This window comes from Trachurus japonicus, chromosome 18 (assembly GCF_045865225.1).
Source record: "Trachurus japonicus isolate A0001 chromosome 18, Traja_1.0".
Classification (NCBI taxonomy): domain Eukaryota; kingdom Metazoa; phylum Chordata; class Actinopteri; order Carangiformes; family Carangidae; genus Trachurus; species Trachurus japonicus.
Genome location: NC_140924.1, coordinates 8,321,409 through 8,341,243, shown reverse-complemented (window position 1 = coordinate 8,341,243; position 19,835 = coordinate 8,321,409).

Here is a 19,835-nt window from a genome sequence, read left to right as displayed (position 1 = left end):
TGTGCAGCTCGTGATATTTTGTGCTTTGGCTGATTTATAAAAATGTCACACAGGCAGAGTTGCTCCTTGTTGTTGCTACGGAGACGAACTCCTAGTGGAGGAGGTGGACTTCTCCTCTCCCTCTTCCTCTTCCTCTTCATCTTCCTCCTCCTCCTTCTCCTCCTCTTCCTCTTCATCTTCTTCTTTGTCCTCCTCCTCCTCCTCTTATTCCTCCTCCTCTTCCTCTTCTTCGTCCTCATCTTCCTCTTCATCGTCTTCCTTCTCCTCCTCCTCTTCCTCCTCCATCTCTTCCTCCTCCTCTTCGTCTCCCTCTTCTTCTTCCTCCTCATCCTCCTAATCTTCTTCTTCCTCTTCATCTTCTTCCTCCTCCTCCTCCTCTTCCTCTTCATCTTATTCGTCCTCCTTCTCCTCTTCCTCTTCCTCCTCTTCCTCTTCCTCCTCTTCATCCTCCTCTTCCTCCTCCTCTTCCTCCTCCTCCTCCTCTTCCTCCTCCTCCTCTTCCTCCTCTTCTTCCTCCTCCTCCTCCTCCTCCTCCTCTTCCTCCTCCTCCTCCTCCTCCTTCTCTTCCTCCTCCTCTTCCTCTTCTTCGTCCTCCTCTTCATCTTCTCCGTCCTCCTCTTCCTCCTCCTCCTCTTCATCTTCTTTGTCCTCCTCATCCTCTTCTTCGTCCTCCTCCTCTACATCTTCTTCATCCTCCTTTTCCTCTTCTTCTTCCTCCTCCTCTTCATCTTCTTTGTCCCCCTCTTCCTCCTCCTCCTCTTCCTGCTTTAGAAGCATCAACATGTTCGAGGCCTCGGCTCTGATGTGGAACACGGCAAAGTCCGAGCATGTAAACAACAAACAGACATGTTCACAACAACCTCCGTGTGTGTGTGTGTGTGTGTGTCTGTGTGTGTGTGTGTGTGTGTGTGTGTGTGTGTGATGCGCTCCAGATTGTGATTTTCTCCAGCAGCGAGTTAGTTGGCCGGTTTGTTGAAACAGTGTTTTCTATCTTCTGTCCAACAGCAAAGTGACCGGCCAATTGCGTTTGACCCCAACACACACACACACTTACACACACATTAGTACACATTAACACACACACACACACACACACACACACACACACACACACACATGCGTGCACTCGGGGGAGTTGTGTAACGGAGTGAACAGGAGTGCATCTCTTTTTCCAGATGGAAAGAAGATGGAACATGAAATCAGAGCGAAGACGATTTCATTTAATTTGGTTAAAGCGGAGGCGAGCGTGTCGTCATGTTGTGTTGTCGGTGGCAACACGTTTTTTCAATGTCTCATTCATTCGCTGTTTTGGACGCCGTCTCCATCCAAACGGCGTCACACGGGACAAAGAGTTTAATCGATTCAGAGAAAAAAGAAAAAAAAAAAACTGAAGCAAAACTAAACAAAAGAAAAGAAAAGAAAACAGATTGTTTTGTTGAACAAAGCAGCAGCAGCGCGGTGCGTTCAGGGGCCGTAGGAAAGTACGGGTCGATCGATAACATTATAAATCTGCACTTCAGGCGATTACACACCAATCAAAGAATATTATGGGATAATTGGTAACACTTTACAATAAGGGTCCCTTGATTAACGTTAGTTAGTACATTACTAAGCATTAATTAACTTTTTACAGACATATAGGACGAATCTCCTTGTTGTTTACAACTACTTCCGGGTAGAAAACCAGCATGAGAACAATAGTGACGGACGAGAGTTTCGCTAGCCTATATATTTATCTAATTTTCCATGTCACTATATCGCCGTTTAGACTAATCTGATGTTTGTAAAGTTTATAAAACCAATGATTGGACAAACATTACTATTTATGTGTGCACATTTTTGTAATTAGTCATGGTTAGCATAGATTAGCCGGCTAACCGTAAGCTACCTCTTTAACTTTAATAACTCAGTGACTCAATAAACGGTCCATGAAAAAATATTTTCTCCAGCGGATATCTGAGTTACAACATGACTGAGCTAACTGGAGTAGTTTCAGGTCGTGTCCCACAACGGGAGGGTTTTAACAGCTGATGTCCTGGTGTTAGCTTAGCTACCGCCGTTAGCTTAGCTACCGTTAGCTGTCCCTGTCAGCTGCAGCCACTGATGCTTTCTAGACACCGTGATTCCCCCAAACTGAATAAATACAACACATAGCAACACAAAACACACACACAGAAATAGTAATGTTTCTACAATCCTTTCAGATTTTTCTAAACTGTGATAGGGCGTGAAAAATATGATATCTATATAGCTAAACTCTCGTTCGTTACTATTGATCTCATTCAAATTACATGCTGGTTTTCTACCCGGAAGTAGAATGTAAACAACAAGGTGATTCGGTCTATTAACAATCATTATTATGTATTACTTAGGATTAGGAAACACATTAACTAATGTAACCTATTAGTAAGCAGTTAATTAATGTTTACTACTAATAAATTATTAAGTAATAATGAAAGTTGAATAATGTAATTAGTTATCATTATGTATGCATTACTCAGCATTAATGAACACATATTAACGCTTAATAATGTACTAATTAACGTTAATTAAGGGACCCTTATTGTAAAGTGTTACCGGATAATTATATCTCATTCATCATGTCTCGTACTTACATTCTGTTGCCTGGCGACACCCTAGTTAGTGGTCGTCTTGGTTACGACAGGAGCAGAGAAGCCGAGGCGGATTTAAAAAGAAAATTAAGGCAAAAGTTTTAAACAAACGTCGTCACGTCATTGTTGCTGTTACCACGACGACAGAGTCAATGAAACGTTGAAGAATTAAAGAAGTCATTCCTTATAGCCCTTTTATCACTGAGTTATTGATTGTATTGATTGATTGATTGATTGATTGATTGATTGATTGATCTGGGCGGTGTGATGTCAGCAGACCTTCAGTTATCGGTTGATTTATCGGTGCCGTGTTAAACGTTACTTCAATGTGGTCAGTGAACGCACCGTCTCTCTCTCTTTCTTCCTCTCTTCTCCTGCTTCATTTCTTTCCTTGTGCAATTTTTTCCTGCTGATCCTTTATCTTCATCATCTTCTTCTTTTCTCTTTCTCTTTTCGCCAAAACACAAAATTAAAAAAAAAAAGAAAAGAAAAAGAAAGACGGAGAGGTCAAACCTCAGTTTTCAAAATAAAAGACGATGGCAGAGTATTCCACAGTAACATAAGTAGCAGAGTTTTCAAAATAAAACACAGTCACAGTGTTTTATAAAAATGAATTACTATCTATATAAAGTATCTATCTATCTATCTATCTATCTATCTATCTATCTATCTATCTATCTATCTATCTATCTATCTATCTTTCTATCGTTCTATCGTTCTATCGTTCTATCTATCTATCTATCTATCTATCTATCTATCTATCTATCTATCAAAACCTCAGGGTTTTCAAAATAAAATGCAATCACAGCATTTCAAAATAAAACTGATCGTTGGGTCACAACAGTGTGAAACATTACTTCAACGTGGTCAGTGAACGCACCGTCTCTCTCTTTCTCCTGCTTCATTTCTTTCCTTCCTTCTCGTGTCACTTTTCACTGCTGATGCTTTATCATCATCTTCTTCACAGCGGCGTAGATGACGTAGGGTTGGTGGGTTTTGTAAACCCATGGGCCCTCTTGTGACAAAAAAAAAGGGGCCCTCTTGTGGTGAAATCCTGCGGCACCACCACACTGCCGAGGAGGGAGGTTCGGGACGCGGTTGACCGCGGCTGCCTTCACTCGCAGCGGCAGGTAGCAACATCAGACTGGGGCACTGCATTATGTTGCATATTAAGGGGGGATATGAGTGGCCCCTCCCAATTTGAGCTGATCCATGCGTGTATTGAAATGTGATTGGCTCAGCCGCTCAGTCAGACCGTTATTTTTCTGGAAAAAAAGAAAAAAGAAAAAAAGCAAGGAAGGAAGAAGCAAAGATGGTGAAAATAAAAGAAAAAGAAATGTCTGGAGCGGAAAAGCGTAGGGCAAAAAAGAAAAAGAAATTAATTGAAGATGCAGCTAAATGCGCAAAATTGACTGATCTGTTCCGTCGTGGTGGGAGCCAGGCCAGCCACAACACAGGTCTGAACAGCACGGCGGCCAGTGCGGCCACGGCCACAGCAGGTAAATTAACGTTAGCACTGCCTACTGTACACGGCGCTATCATCTCAGACTGGACTACACTAATACGATATATTCCTAAACGCACAATTTTCAGTCCAAGGTGGCCTCTCAACCACACGAACACACCGAAACGGAGATATTTTTAAACGGATAAAAAAAAACGGAGATATAAAAAAAAAAAAAAAAAAAAAAGTTGTCAACAACAATGGTCCACATCTGTGCTTTGCTCCTGTTAAAATCCAGAGTCCCCCAATTGGGAGACTTGAAGACATGCAGAACAATAACAGAGCCCCCACTGCACTGATTATGAAAGAATATGGTCATATTATACGTCAAATTAAACAGCAGAAGCTGGGCTACAACGTGTAAAAACCATGTTTATATGACCCAAACACTACTCAAACAAACAACTAGACATCAAACTTCATGAAGCACCTCTGTGTGGACCCAGTCGCCACATTTCTGGCTCGTATACAACTGTACATTACAGTGCAACACACATCAGCGACCTACGAGCCTGCTACAAACATTGGGGCGTTACGTAGCAACCGCGGCTAACACAGAAGCTAGCAGCAGCACGGCAGAGGGAGAAGCCAACAACCAGCAAAGTCGAGCAAACACTGACGCTGTGTGGCCAAAACATGGTCGTACATTTGCTCTTACCTTTGCTGTTTTGCCGTGAAAAGGTTGTGTTATGGGTAAATCCACAATATTTCCAGTTGAACTCTGCCTAGTGTCAGAGACGTTCTAATATGAGACTTTGCTAGTGTTTAAATAAAAAAAAAATAAAAAAAAACTTTGCTAGTGTTTACATCTGAATCAGTCTGGCCGTGGATGCACGTGGATCTGCTGATCTGATTGGTTCATGGCTGGCACATGGCTGCCAGTGCGGCCAATCACATCGACCTGGGTCTAGCGTCATTCCTCTCTCTCTATTGGTTAAAATGAGCCGCCACTCACTCGAATCGACCACTCCGCTGCAGAGATAGAGGCTGAAAGCCAAACCCCCCCAAATAAGCTGCAGCAGCAGGACGCAGAGACACTGAATCCACTATGTTAGTTATTTACAATCGGTTCCAGTAGATTTATTTTCAGTTAGTTTATGCAAATTGTGTGAAAATAAAGATTAAACAATAGTTTATAGTAGCAGGTGGTTCCAAGCTGTGCCAAAAATGGACATTTTGGAAAGTTCGCCTGAATATTTTGTAGTAAAATCTCAGTAATTTTGTCCTGCTTCAATTAATCAGAATCAACCACTGCAGAGACAATGTTCACATGTTGTACAATGATTTTATAGAGAGTTTGAGCTTCATCAGCATTATTCTAAAGGGCACTCATCAAAAATATGATATTTTTTAGGCGAATATTAATTTTATTAATTTTCCTCTGTGTGTCATCTTCATTTACTCTTCACCAGTAACAGATATACTGAAATTTACACATCTCAGCAATTCCTCATTTTTTTCCCTTTACTATGACACCAAAAGTATTCAAATAGACCTTGTGGTTGCAGAGATATACTCATTTTATTATGGATATGCAATTTTCGAGAAAAGGCCTAAAAAATAGGCTGGTTTTTTAATACACGCTGTTCCGCCGACGGACGGGCACCAACTACTTCACTATTTCTGTGGTGTGGACAGAGTTTTTGTTTAAAACTAAGACAAAAATATCCGCTTAAAAAAATATCCACATACACGTGTAGTCCAGAGACTTGGCATATAGTGTTTGTGTTTTCATTTCATTTCATTTCATTTCTTTATTTATTGAATTGGGACAGTGCACATTCATCAACACTGACACATTAAGCATCAGTGTAAATGTGCCGGACTTAGCACAACTGCTAAATTTCAGCCGCAGTCCCAAGGCAGGTTTCTAAAAAACATGACACAGAATTTTAAAACCTTGTGATGACAAGTCATACAGTGGACAATTACAAGACAGAGCACAGACAGACAATATCAAGGCAAAACAGACGCAGACAAACAAAATAAGAACAGACAAATTTGACCCACAGTTAAAGAACAATATACCATACATGCCCGGGAACAGACATCAGTTTTAAACAGTATTTAAACTATATGAGTGCATGTCTGATTTGTTTTTAACCAATGTTTGAGATGTTTTTTAAAGACTAAATAGTTGTCACAGTTTCTGATGTGTGGTGGTAACTTATTCCAAGACTGTGTACCTCTTACAGAACTAACCATTTGACAAAATTTTGTTCTGCGCCTTGGTACATTACAGTCACCTCTTGTTAGAGCTCTGGTTCTTCGTCCTTCATTATTTTTTCTCTGAATAAATTTATTCAGTGGAGGTGGGGCAAGTGCGTTTAAAACTTTGAAGATGAGACAGACATCCATAAAAATCTGATAGCTGTCTAAATCAAGAATGTTAAACTTTTTTAAGACATTACAATAATGAAAATGAAGAGGTTTCCTGTCCAAAATCTTAACTGTCTTTTTGAAGAGAGACTTGATGATTTGGGGTGTGTTCAGGGCACAGACAGAACATTAAAGATAGCCTATCAGCAAAGTTACATACATTATAAATCATTAATTTTCTTTGTCAATTAAAAATAAAATTCATAGGCTTTGTTATTATTATTATTATTATTATTATTATTATTATTAAGGATATATTGAGGAAGAGCAGCACGAATCTGATACCACCACCAATGATAACTCTGAGGAGGATGATGCCAAAGACGAGCACCAGGATGAGGAGGATGATGCCCAATACGAGCACCAGGATGAGGTAAGTCTTTTTTTTTTACTTTGTTGCTGGGTCAAAAACATGTTGAAACAGTACCTCGAAAACAAACAATTGAAAAACATTTTTTTCCTCATATTTTTGCACAGGATATGGCAAGTGAGGATGAGGCAACGGATGGACAAGGCAAGCCAGTACTGGACAACACCGAAGCATATCCTTCAGATCCATTTCTTTTTAAAAATGAAACTCTCAGCACAGCAAAAGTCAGAGCCCTTGTCCAACATGGTCCATGCCAGCCTGGGTTAAAAGATAACTTTTCAGATTTTGTAACAAATTCACGTGACGACAAGTTTAAAATACACTGGTACAAAAAGACAAGTGGCAAAGTCAGTATAGATAGACACTGGCTGGTGTATTCTCCTCTTTCTGGCAAGATGTTTTGTTTTTGTTGTTGGCTTTTTGCCGAAAAGGGTGAAGAAACCATTTGGTCTGACCCCAACAAGGGCTTTGATGCTTTCCACAAAGGAATGGATAGGATAAAGCACCATGAAGCGTTAGCAGCGCACCGCAAGGCAGAGAAGACTTTATTCCTTACTAAATATCGCATTACTGAGGACAAAACTGTCATCGCAGGACTTGTGCGGGCAGAAAGACTGGCCATTGAGAAAAATAGGAGAGTCCTTAAAAGGCTGGTGGATGTTACTCTGTTCTTAGCTAAGCAAGGCCTTCCCTTCAGGGGACATAGAGAGTATGCTGGCCTAGGAGCACCAACTGTTAACGAAGGCAACTTTCTCGAACTGTTAAAGCTATTGGCAAAATATGACACTATCATCGATAACCACATCAGCGAAGTCAACAGGGGCTATAAATACATAAGTCCAGAATCTCAAAATGAGCTTATCACATGCCTTGGTAATGAGACACTGCAAATGATAGTAAAAGAAATTAAGGATGCTGTTTTTTACTCTGTCATTGTTGATTCAACAATTGATATTTCTAGAGTGGATCAGTTTTCATTGTCGATAAGGTATGTCAATAAGAGTGGTAAAAGTGTTGAGCGATTCATTAAGTTCGATGAGCTGTCTAGCGGCAGGGCTGAATCATTTCATGACTCACTGATGAAAGCGCTCCAAGAACTCGGACTTAACGTTACCAATATGCGAGGACAGGCTTATGATGGTGCCAAAACTATGTCTGGTCACATATCAGGCCTTCAAAAGAGAGCGAAAGACTCATGTAGCTCTAAGGCTCTGTATGTGCACTGTTGTGCCCATAATCTAAACCTCATTCTTCTTGATTCTGCAACATCATGCACAGCTGGGAAACTCTTCTTTGGTACCCTTGAACAGTTGTATTGCTTTTTAACATTGAGTTTACCTCGTTACAGAGTACTGACAGAACAACAGGACAAAATGATACAGGATACGGCTTTAACATTGAAACGTCTCAGTGATACAAGGTGGGCATCACGAAAGCGAGCCACTGAAGCCGTAATTAAGAGTATGCCAGCAATCATAGCGGCACTTGAAATAATTATTGAGGATACACGCTCAGAACCAAAAGCTGTAGCAGATGCAAAAGGTCTGCTAGCCACACTTGACACATTTGAGTTTATGTTCATGCTCAATTTCTGGAACATTGTTTTAGGAAAAACATATTCTCTATCAAACTACTTTCAGAAAGAATCAATCGATTTAAACTCTGCAGTTGAGCAAATTGACAGCTGTGCTAATGCTTTGAAAGGTTTAAGATCTGAAGAGGGCTTTAATAATATTGAGGCATCTGCAAAAGAACAAGCAAAAGAATGTGACACATCCACCGAGTTCCAGGAGGTTAGAGTTCGAATGAGATACGTTTTGCAGGCGAACTGGCCACAGATGAGCCTATATCTGACAGCAGAAGACGTTTTAAAGTGGAGACATTTTATTACATTTTAGATGTATTTGACCAACAGTTTGTGACACGTTTTGCAGACCTTCGCAACACAGCTGCTAAATTTCAAGTCCTTAACGAAAAGCACTTTTTTGACCCAAAGTCAATTGAGAGGATAAATGAATTGGGACAGTTTTATTCAGAGGATCTGAATGATGCAGAAAGTATTGTTGATGAATATTGTGCTTTCAGAGACGTTTTCAAAGGCATGTTCCCCGATGGAGCAGGGCTTTTTACTGCAGAGATTCTGCCCTTTCTAATCGCAAATGACTTGCACCGAGCTTATCCTAACCTCGAAAAATTATATAGGATCTATCTCACTGTTCCAATAAGCAGTGCACAGGCAGAGCGCACTTTCAGTCGCCTTAAACTAATTAAGTCATACTTGCGCTCAACAATGAGTGAGTCTCGTCTCTCAAACCTGGCATTACTTTTCATTGAGAGAGATATTTCTGAGAAGGCTAACTTTAACAATGTTGTTGAGACATTTGCCAGAATGAAGAACAGAAAAACACAATTCTAGCTCAAATAGTGGCAGTAATGCAAAGTTGTGAACTCATTTATTTTGTATTTTTTCAATAGCCCTTTTTGCTCTCATGTAGCTGCACTTTTATGTCTAAACCTATCAGATCAAGTCGAGCAAAACACATTTATGCAACAGATTTCGGCAATTTCGGTCAATTCTGACCTGATATTTACAATAGGCTATATTCCCACATGAATTGAACTGACTGGTGTTTTCATCCACCTTGTTTACAATGTGCTAATACTACTTGATTTTATTTAGCCTCTCACATGAATTTTGAAAATTTTTAAAGTAGTACAAACTTACTGAGATAGAGATTAACAAAGTGCTGTGTGGCGTATTAATACAGTTAAAATAAGATCAAATATTTCCCTTTAAAGCGTACGTATATATACATAAATATACATACCAATGTTTATCAAAGTTATTCTTATTGAAAAGATTCCTATGCCTGGTAGTGCAATGGCACCTTAAGTTGTTTTATTGGAGCCAAATTTTATTTTGTGTATTTCTGGAAAGTGTTAATATACCCCTGACGGGAGTGTAATGGCACCTTAAGTTATTTTATTGTAATTTTATTTTGTGTATTTATTTGTATTGGGATTGTGTTAGGAAATGTGTTGTTATTTATGTTATGGTGGTCATGTGTGTCATTTATTTATTTATTTCATTTGCCTGTTTGTATAGGGTTTGGGGAATGGTTGGCAATAAAAGCGGCTATTGCAATTCTAATCACTGTCATGGTTCATTCTTGATGCACTTTTTTGGCTTTTTTTCTGTCCTCTATTTGAGTGTGCAATGTGGCCCGCCGCGTGCGCGGGCCCCTTTGACCTCAAAACCCATGTGGAATACAGCCCAGCTACGCCACTGCTTCTTCATCATCATCCCTCTTTTTTCTTTCTCTTTCTCTTTTCGCCAAAACACAAAATTAAAAAAGAAAAGAAAAGACGGAGAGGTCAAACCAGGCGCCCTGAGTTTTCAAAATAAAAGCCGATGGCAGAGTATTCAACATAACTAACGAGTAGGAGAGTTTTCAAAATAAAACACAGTCACACTGTTTTATAAAATGAAACAAAACCTCAGGGTTCATCCCTCTTTTCTCTTTCACTTTTCGCCAAAACACAAAATTAAAAAAAAGAAAGAAAAACTTGATTGACTTCAACGTGGTCAGTGAACGCACCGCCTCTCTCTTTCTCCTGCTTCATTTCTTTCCTTCCTTCTCTTGCCACTTTTCCCTGCTGATCCTTTATCATCATCTTCTTATTCTTCTTCTTCATCATCATCCCACTTTTCTCTTTCTCTTTTCGCCAAAACACAAAAAAAAAAAAAAAAAGAAGAGACGGAGAGGTCAAACCGGGCACACTGAGATTTCAAAATAAAAGCCGATGGCAGAGTATTCAACAGCAACATAAGTAGGAGAGTTTTCAAAATAAAACACAGTTTTATAAAAAATGAATTACTATCTCTATCTATCTATCTATCTATCTATCTATCTATCTATCTATCTATCTATCTATCTATCTATCTATCTATCTATCTATCTATCTATCAAAACCTCCAGGTTTTCAAAATACAATGCACTCACAGCATTTCAAAATAAAACTGATCGTTGGGTCACAACAGTGCGAAACGTTACTTCAACGTGGTCAGTGAACGCACCGTCTCTCTCTTTCTTCCTCTTCCTCTCATTTCTTTCCCTTTTTTTCCTGCTGATCCTTTATCATCTTCTTCATCATCATCATCCGTCTTTTCTCTTTCACTTTTCGCCAAAACACAAAATTAAAAAAAAAAAAGAAAGAAAGACTTGATTGACTTCAACGTGGTCAGTGAACGCACCGTCTCTCTCTTTCTCCTGCTTCATTTCTTTCCTTCCTTCTCCTGCCACTTTTCCCTGCTGATCCTTTATCATCTTCTTCTTCTTCATCATCATCATCCCTCTTTTCTTTCTCTTTCCGCCAAAACACAAAATTTAGTGTAAAAAAAAAGAAGAGACGGAGAGGTCAGATCGGGCGCCCTGAGTTTTCAAAATAAAAGCCGATGGCAGAGTATTCAACAGTAACATAAGTAGGAGAGTTTTCAAAATAAAACACAGTCACAGTGTTTTATAAAAAATGAATTACTATCTAAATAAAGTATCTATCTATCTATCTATCTATCTATCTATCTATCTATCTATCTATCTATCTATCTATCTATCTATCTATCTATCTATCTATCTATCTATCTATCAAAACCTCAGGGTTTTCAAAATAAAATGCAATCACAGCATTTCAAAATAAAACTGATCGTTGGGTCACAACAGTGTGAAACGTTACTTCAACGTGGTCAGTGAACGCACCGTCTCTCTCTTTCTTCCTCTTCCTCTCATTTCTTTCCCTTTTTTTCCTGCTGATCCTTTATCATCATCTTCTTCTTCATCATCCCTCTTTTTTCTTTCACTTTTTGCCAAAACACAAAAAAGAAAAAAAAAAGAAAGAAAGACTTGATTGACTTCAACGTCGTCAGTGAACGCACCGCCTCTCTCTTTCTCCTGCTTCATTTCTTTCCTTCCTTCTTGTGCCACTTTTCCCTGCTGATCCTTTATCATCATCTTCTTCTTCTTCTTCATCATCATCATCCCACTTTTCTCTTTCTCCTTTCGCCAAAACACAAAATTAATTTAAAAAAAAAAAGAAAAAAGAAAAGAAAAGAAAAAACTTGATGGATGAAAAAAGTTAAAAGAAAATAAATGAAAGGAGGAGATCTGCCTCCTTTCTCACGTCAGAGCCAGACGTCGACGGGTGGTTCATACCTACCAATAAACCGTTTCCATCACGCGCACACACACACACACACACACACACACACAGACACACACACACACATACACACACAGACACACACACACACACACACACACACACAGGGACATAAAGTTGGCTTGTTTCAAGTCAAGACCATAAAACTCAAACACACACACACACTTTAAGGCGGCTACCTTGAGGCTCGTCCAACCTTGTTCTTTGGCAACACCACTCAGTGTGTGTGTGTGTGTGTGTGTGTGTGTGTGTGTGTGTGTGTGTGTGTGTGTGTGTGTGTGTGTGTGTGCGTGTGTGTGCGATATATCCCCAAGATCAGTTGCTGCGGAAACCAGCGTCAACAAACAGGCGACATGCAGGCAGCGTCCAGTTACTGTAGTGCTGCTGTTGTCGACTTTGTTGCACCGATAAAGTTTTTTTTTTTTTTTAAAGAAAAGGCCAGAGAGACAAGAAGCTCATCTCGGCTGGTGTGCAGCAATGCATTGTGGGTCGTTTTGGACTCTATGGAGTTGAAATATTGGCGGGAAAAATGTGACGGACACAAGGAGGAGAAGGTTTAAAAGTACAGAAGCTCTGGAAGGAAGGAAGGAAGGAAGGAGGAGGAGAACAAGAAGGAGGAGGAAGAAGAGGAAGAAGAAGAAGGAAAAGGAGAACATAAAAGGGGAGGAGGAAGTGGAAGAAGATGAAGGAGGAGGAGAAGAAATGGAAAAGGAGAAGAAGGAGGAGGAGGAGAAGAAATGGAAAAGAAGAAGAAGGAGAACATAAAAGGGGAGGAGGAGGAGGAAGAAGAAGGAGGAGGAGAAGAAATGGAAAAGAAGGAGAAGGAGAACATAAAAGGGGAGGAGGAAGAGGAAGAAGATGAAGGAGGAGGAGAAGAAATGGAAAAGGAGAAGAAGGAGAACATAAAGGGGAGGAGGAGGAGGAGGAGAACAAGAAGGAGGAAGAAGAAGGAAAAGGAGGAAGAAGATGAAGGAGGAGGAGAAGAAATGGAGGAGAAGAAAGAGAACATAAAAGGGGAGGAGGAGGAGAACAAGAAGGAGGAGGAAGAAGAGGAAGAAGAAGGAGGAGGAGAAGAAATGGAGAAGAAGGAGAAGGAGAACATAAAAGGGGAGGAGGACAAGAAGGAGGGGGAGGAGGAAGAAGAATGAAAAGGAGGAAGAAGATGAAGGATGAGGAGAAGAAATGGAAAAGAAGGAGAAGGAGAACATAAAAGGGGAGGAAGAGGAGGACACTCAGTGTGTGTGTGTGTGTGCGATATATCCCCAAGATCAGTTGCTGCGGAAACCAGCGTCAACAAACAGGCGACATGCAGGCAGCGTCCAGTTACTGTAGTGCTGCTGTTGTCGACTTTGTTGCACCGATAAAGTTTTTCTTTTTAAAGAAAAGGCGAGAGACTATATAGCTGTGTCCAGGGGTGTAGCACCAAATTCTGGGCCCTGTACACTCTCAATGTCAGTGGGCCCCTATCCATGCCCGCGAGGCGCGTGAGAGAAAAAAAAAAAGGGGGGGGGGGTGTATTTATACAATCTACTACAATCAACTACAATCAGATCAGATTATATTGATGAGTGGTTCTGAATTGATGCATTTGGCCTACTTGTGCTCAAATACCTAAAACATTAGGCTACATCTGGTTTGTGTACTAACATTTTGATCCATGACACTCGTGCTCCTAATTATTTGCTATCACACACAGTATTCATCATGCTCAATAAATTGCAGAGGCAAAAATGTTTTAAGCCATTTTTCAGCCAGATTGAGAAAAATAGCTAATTGTTTTTCTATGTTCTCACCACCCAGACCTATCTCTTTCTCTCTCTATCTATCTATCTGTGGCAAAAATCAGAATCACAATAATTTTTGATTGATAGTGAGATCACAGTTATTTAACATGATTATTCATTGGCTTTGGTAACATCATGAATTTATTGAACATTGACAATAGCTTTTAAGCACAGCACTGCACCGCAATGCTAAGGCTTTTTACCAGACAAAAATAATAAATTGCGTTATTGCTCAATTAATATATTACTAGTGTGCACTTGAGCCTACAGTGATATTGGTATGTTATTTACATGTTGATATATGCAGCAGCAATATTGCTAGATGGATCATTCATTAAATCTCAGCACGGAGTTTCACTTTCAGCTCTGCTGTGTTAGTAGACAAAATGCTATAGCACACACACTGAACCAAAAGGCTAACTGACTTTAAACTTCAGGTAAACAACTCATATTTAGACAGCAATTCTACCAGTCAGCACCACTCTCTCTCTTTCTCTCTCTCCACCTCGCGAACCAATATACCAACGTAAGGGGGGGTCGGAGGGGGGAGCTCGCCTTTGAATACTTGAACAACGATCTCACCTTGTCTTTGCTCATCTCTAATCTCATCTTCAGAAGAGCTGCCAGGACTGACCACTGCTGCTTCTGCTGCTCCAGCTGCTGCGGCTGCGCCACTCTCTGTTTCTGAAACTGGTTAATACTGACAACTAACGTTAGCTGGCCTGTAATTGTCTTTATACTTACAGCCGCAAGCAGCCTGGTTGGCAGCTAGCTAAGCTAAAGACTTCACGTGAGCATACAAATATAAGCAGCAGCTGTCTGGAGTGGACTATGTTAACTTTAATTGGACTTTGCATGACAAGCTAACTTGGTTCACCTTTGGGAAAGAAAGCAGTTAGCAGCTGCCTCCCCTCGTTCTGTCGTCTTTCTTTTTGTTTCCTCTCTTTCTTTTTCTGATAGCCCGATTTATGTTTTTTGGGCAGCGTGATGCCCTGCACACAGGTCTCTGATCTGGGCGCACTGTCTGACCTTACACTTGTTGCCGGTGTCGTGCCAAGGTGCTTATCCCCGATAGGAAGTGTTTCCCCTGCCGCGGGAGCGCGCATGCATGCAGCGAAGGTGAAACTAAGATACTGCGCTGGATTTCATCTAAATAAAAGGAAACTACGTACATTTGAGTTGTTTGATTCATCGTTTTAGTGTTCTAGTTTTATCAGCGAGGTTTTGCAAAGTGGCTCGGCTGTCAAAATAAATGATTTAATCTGTAGGATACGTGTTAATCAACGCACTATTCACTACGCTGAATTGAGAACGTAGCCTATAAAACCGAGGCAATATAGGCTACTATAACGTGACATATAATGCGCTATGATGCACAATTTGTTAAATAAAATAAACTCCCCTTTTCAAAATCAAGATCGCTGTAATTATTTGCTGGCCTCAATTGGATTTGTTTCCTCTTTTCCATTCAAAGATACAGGGTTCGGACCATCAAATCATTTATTCTGTGTAGGCTATTACTCAGACCATTTTAATGAGCAAGTTTCCTCAATTCAGTGTAGTGAATAGGCCTAATGTGTTGAATAACAGATACAGATTTACTTAAAATGGTCTGAGTAATACAGAGAATAAATGATTTGGTGGTCAGACTACAGCAGTTCAACACAGGGGGGGGGATACTTTTCATGGCAGGCAGAAAAGACAGTCTGATATAATTTGTTTCCCCCTGTAACTTTGGCTGTGAAAGAGGAAACTGGTTCATATTCACCAAGGTTACTTATTATGGTCTGAGTAATACAGAGAATAAATGATTTGGTGGTCAGACTACAGCAGTCCAACACAGCCAAAGTCTGACCACCAAGTCATTTATTCTGTGTATTACTCAGACCATAATAAGTAACCTTGGTGAATATGAACCAGTTTCCTCTTTCACAGCCAAAGTTACAGGGGGAAACAAATTATATCAGACTGTCTTTTCTGCCTGCCATGAAAAGTATCCCCCCCCCTGTGTTGGACTGCTGTAGTCTGACCACCAAATCATTTATTCTCTGTATTACTCAGACCATAATAAGTAACCTTGGTGAATATGAACCAGTTTCCTCTTTCACAGCCAAAGTTACAAGGGGAAACAAATTATATCAGACTGTCTTTTCTGCCTGCCATGAAAAGTATCCCCCCCCCTGTGTTGGACTGCTGTAGTCTGACCACCAAATCATTTATTCTGTGTATTACTCAGACCATAATAAGTAACCTTGGTGAATATGAACCAGTTTCCTCTTTCACAGCCAAAGTTACAGGGGGAAACAAATTATATCAGACTGTCTTTTCTGCCTGCCATGAAAAGTATCCCCCCCCCCCGTGTTGAACTGCTGTAGTCTGACCACCAAATCATTTATTCTCTGTATTACTCAGACCATTTTAAGTAAATCTGTATCTGTTATTCAACACATTAGGCCTATTCACTACACTGAATTGAGGAAACTTGCTCATTAAAATGGTCTGAGTAATAGCCTACACAGAATAAATGATTTGATGGTCCGAACCCTGTATCTTTGAATGGAAAAGAGGAAACAAATCCAATTGAGGCCAGCAAATAATTACAGCGATCTTGATTTTGAAAAGGGGAGTTTATTTTATTTAACAAATTGTGCATCATAGCGCATTATATGTCACGTTATAGTAGCCTATATTGCCTCGGTTTTATAGGCTACGTTCTCAATTCAGCGTAGTGAATAGTGCGTTGATTAACACGTATCCTACAGATTAAATCATTTATTTTGACAGTCGAGCCACTTTGCAAAACCTCGCTGATAAAACTAGAACACTAAAACGATGAATCAAACAACTCAAATGTACGTAGTTTCCTTTTATTTAGATGAAATCCAGCGCAGTATCTTAGTTTCACCTTCGCTGCATGCATGCGCGCTCCCGCGGCAGGGGAAACACTTCCTATCGGGGATAAGCACCTTGGCACGACACCTGTCGCTGTTGGGCGGACTAAACCATTTTGCATCTCCAAGAGGGGGGCCCCAGAATGTCTAATATGTTGGGAGAACTGTGACATGAAGTTCATTCTCTCATTTGATGTTATCAATATATTTGAAATAAATTATGACACCAATTAATTGGAGGGCCCAATTCATTCGAAATAAAAACATCACAAAAAAAAAAAAAAAAAAAAAAAAATCAGGATTTTCATGGGCCCCTCTCTCTACTCGGGCCCTGGGTAGTCAGGTCCACTTTTCCCCCCACTACCACGCCCATGGCTGTGTCCCAATTCAGGGGCTGCATCCTTCGGAGGGTGCATTTGAAGGCCGATTACGTCACAGCGCTGCACGAAGGCTGTCTTGTCCCAATTCGTCCAAATTCGAAGGCTCCTCCAAATGCAGCCTCCAAATGCGTCCTCCTTTCCCCTGCATTCGGAGGATGCACCGCTACCATCCTTCATGGCCTCCCGTATCCCAAGATGCTTTGCTGCACCGTTGTTGTTATTAGCAACCTAGCCTGCTAGCTATTGAACGTAGCAACTCTGTGCTGTAGCCACGGTAACCCGGCTCTGCGGCCGGCTCGGCTGCCCGCTGAGCTGACCTCTGCTCTGCTCTGCTCTGCTCTGGCTGCGCAGGTGAGGAGCGGAGGTGTGTGACAACTTTTAATAAGAGGAGGCAAAGCATCTGACTCGGCCGTTGTTTACATTCGGATGCAATCAGGAAATATTGTTGAAATATTGGCGTAAAAATTGTGACGGACACAAGGAGAAGGTTTAAACGTACGGAAGCTCTGGAAGGAAGGAAGGAAGGAGGAGGAGGAGGAGGAGGAGAAGGAGAAGGAGGAGAAGAAAAAGGAAACATAAAAGGGGAGGAGGAGGAAGAAGATGAAGGAGGAGGAGGAGGAGAAGAAATGGAGACAGAGGAGAAGTAGAAGGAGAACATAAAAGGGGAGGAGGAGGAAGAAGAAGGAAAAGGAGGAAGAACAAGAAGGAGGAGGAGGAGGAGGAGGAAGAAGAAGGACAACATAAAAGGGGAGATGGAGGAGGAGGAGAACAAGAAGGAGGAGGAGGAGGAAGATGAAGGAGGAGGAGGAGGAGGAATGGAGAAGAAGAAGGAGAACAAAAAGGGGAGGAGGAGGAGGAGAACAAGGAAAAGGAGGAGGAAGATGATGATGAAGAAGGAGGAGGAGAAGAAATTGAGAATAAAAGGGGAGGAGGAGAAGGAGGAGGAGGAGGAAGAAGAAGAAGGGAAAGGAGGAAGAAGATGAAGGAGGAGGAAAGGAAGAAGAAGAAAAAGATGAAGAAGGAGAAGAAGGAGAACATAAAAGGGGAGGAGGAGGAGAAGAAGAAGGAGGGGGAGGAGGAAGAAGATGAAGGAGGAGGAAAGGAAGAAGATGAAGAAGGAGGAGAAGATGAAGAAGGGATAAGACAGAGAAGAAGGAGAATATAAAAGGAGAGGAGGGGGAGGAGAAAGGGAGGAAAGGAAGAAAGAGAAGGAAAAATGGGAGGAGGAGAATAAATGGAAAAGAAGAAGGAGAACATAAAAAGGGAGGAGGAGGAGAACAAGAAGGAGGGGGAGGAGGAAGAAGAAGGATAAGAAGATGAAGGAGGAGAAGATGAAGAAAGGGTTAAGACAGAGAAGAAGGAGAACATAAAAGGGGAGGAGGAGGAGGAGAAAGGGAGGGAAAGGAAGAAAGAGAAGGAGAAAAGGGAGGAGAAGAAGCTCGTCATAGCTGGTGTGCAATGCATTGTGGGTCATCCTCCACCTCCACCTGGTTGTTGTTGAGTCCTGCCCTGTGTGTGTGTGGGGTGGTTGTTACCGTGGCAACCGACGAGGTCCCGACCCCGGCGTGTGCCGTAGCAGCAGTCGACCGACCGACCGACCGACCGATCGCTATAGCAACAGGCGGCGTGACGACGACGTTCACCCACAGAAGCTCCTTTATCCTGGAAGCAGTTGTCAGACAGCTGTGTCAATGTACACACACACACACACACACACACAGACACACACAGACAGACACACACAGACACACACACACACATGAAGCTGGTTCCCATCGGGCTGCCATGGCGACCGGCGCCAGTTGGACGTCGCCCAAGTGAAACACTGAGAGAGACGAACTGTATATTGTGCGTACATGTCTCAGTGTGTGTGTGTCTGTCTGTGTGTGTGTGTGTCTGTGTGTGTGTGTGTCTGTGTGTGTGTGTGTGTGTGCGTGTGTGTGCGTGTGTGTGTGTGTAGCAGAGACTCGAGGCTCGAACAGTCGACACACAATACACAACTTCATGTTTGTGACGTCAGAGAAGTCGATCGATCAATTTGGTGTCCCTCCTAGGAAGGAAGGAAGGAAGGACAAAGGGAAAGATGGGAGGAAAGAAGGGAGGGAAGAAGTAAAGACAGAAGGAGGGAGGGAACAGATTGGGTCAAATGGGTCAAAAAGGAAGGAAGAAGTACACAGTAAATTTGCCAGTGTCAAAGTATTTTAATTCTTTCAGAGTTATTCCAACAATGGACAGAGTAAAATTGAACAAGAAAACCTCCAGTGTTGGTGAAAATAACTGGAGTACACAAAGCGTTTACACTGTCAGTGTCACATGTTGAGTGAGAGTTAATTTTACACCTATGAGAGTAAAATAATTTCCAGTGTAAAAAGAAAATTGACTCTGAAAAGCCCCGCCCACCAACCTCCCCGGTCAAACTGAGAACGTTGACTCTGGCACCGCCATCTTCCTCGCATCGCAAGACTGAGACAAGACAAGAATCATTTTGCCTAAAATGTGCTCAGCCTGTTCTCAGGTACTGGTTCGTTGTTTCCTGATGATGGCAAAGTTTGTTCTAGGTTGAAAGTTGCTGAAATCAATCTGTGTAGCTTTTTAAATGCACTTTAAACACATTTTCATGAGAAATGTCAAGATTATGCAATTTAACATGTACCAAGAGATTTTCCTGATCATTCAAACTGAAAATATAATTTTATAA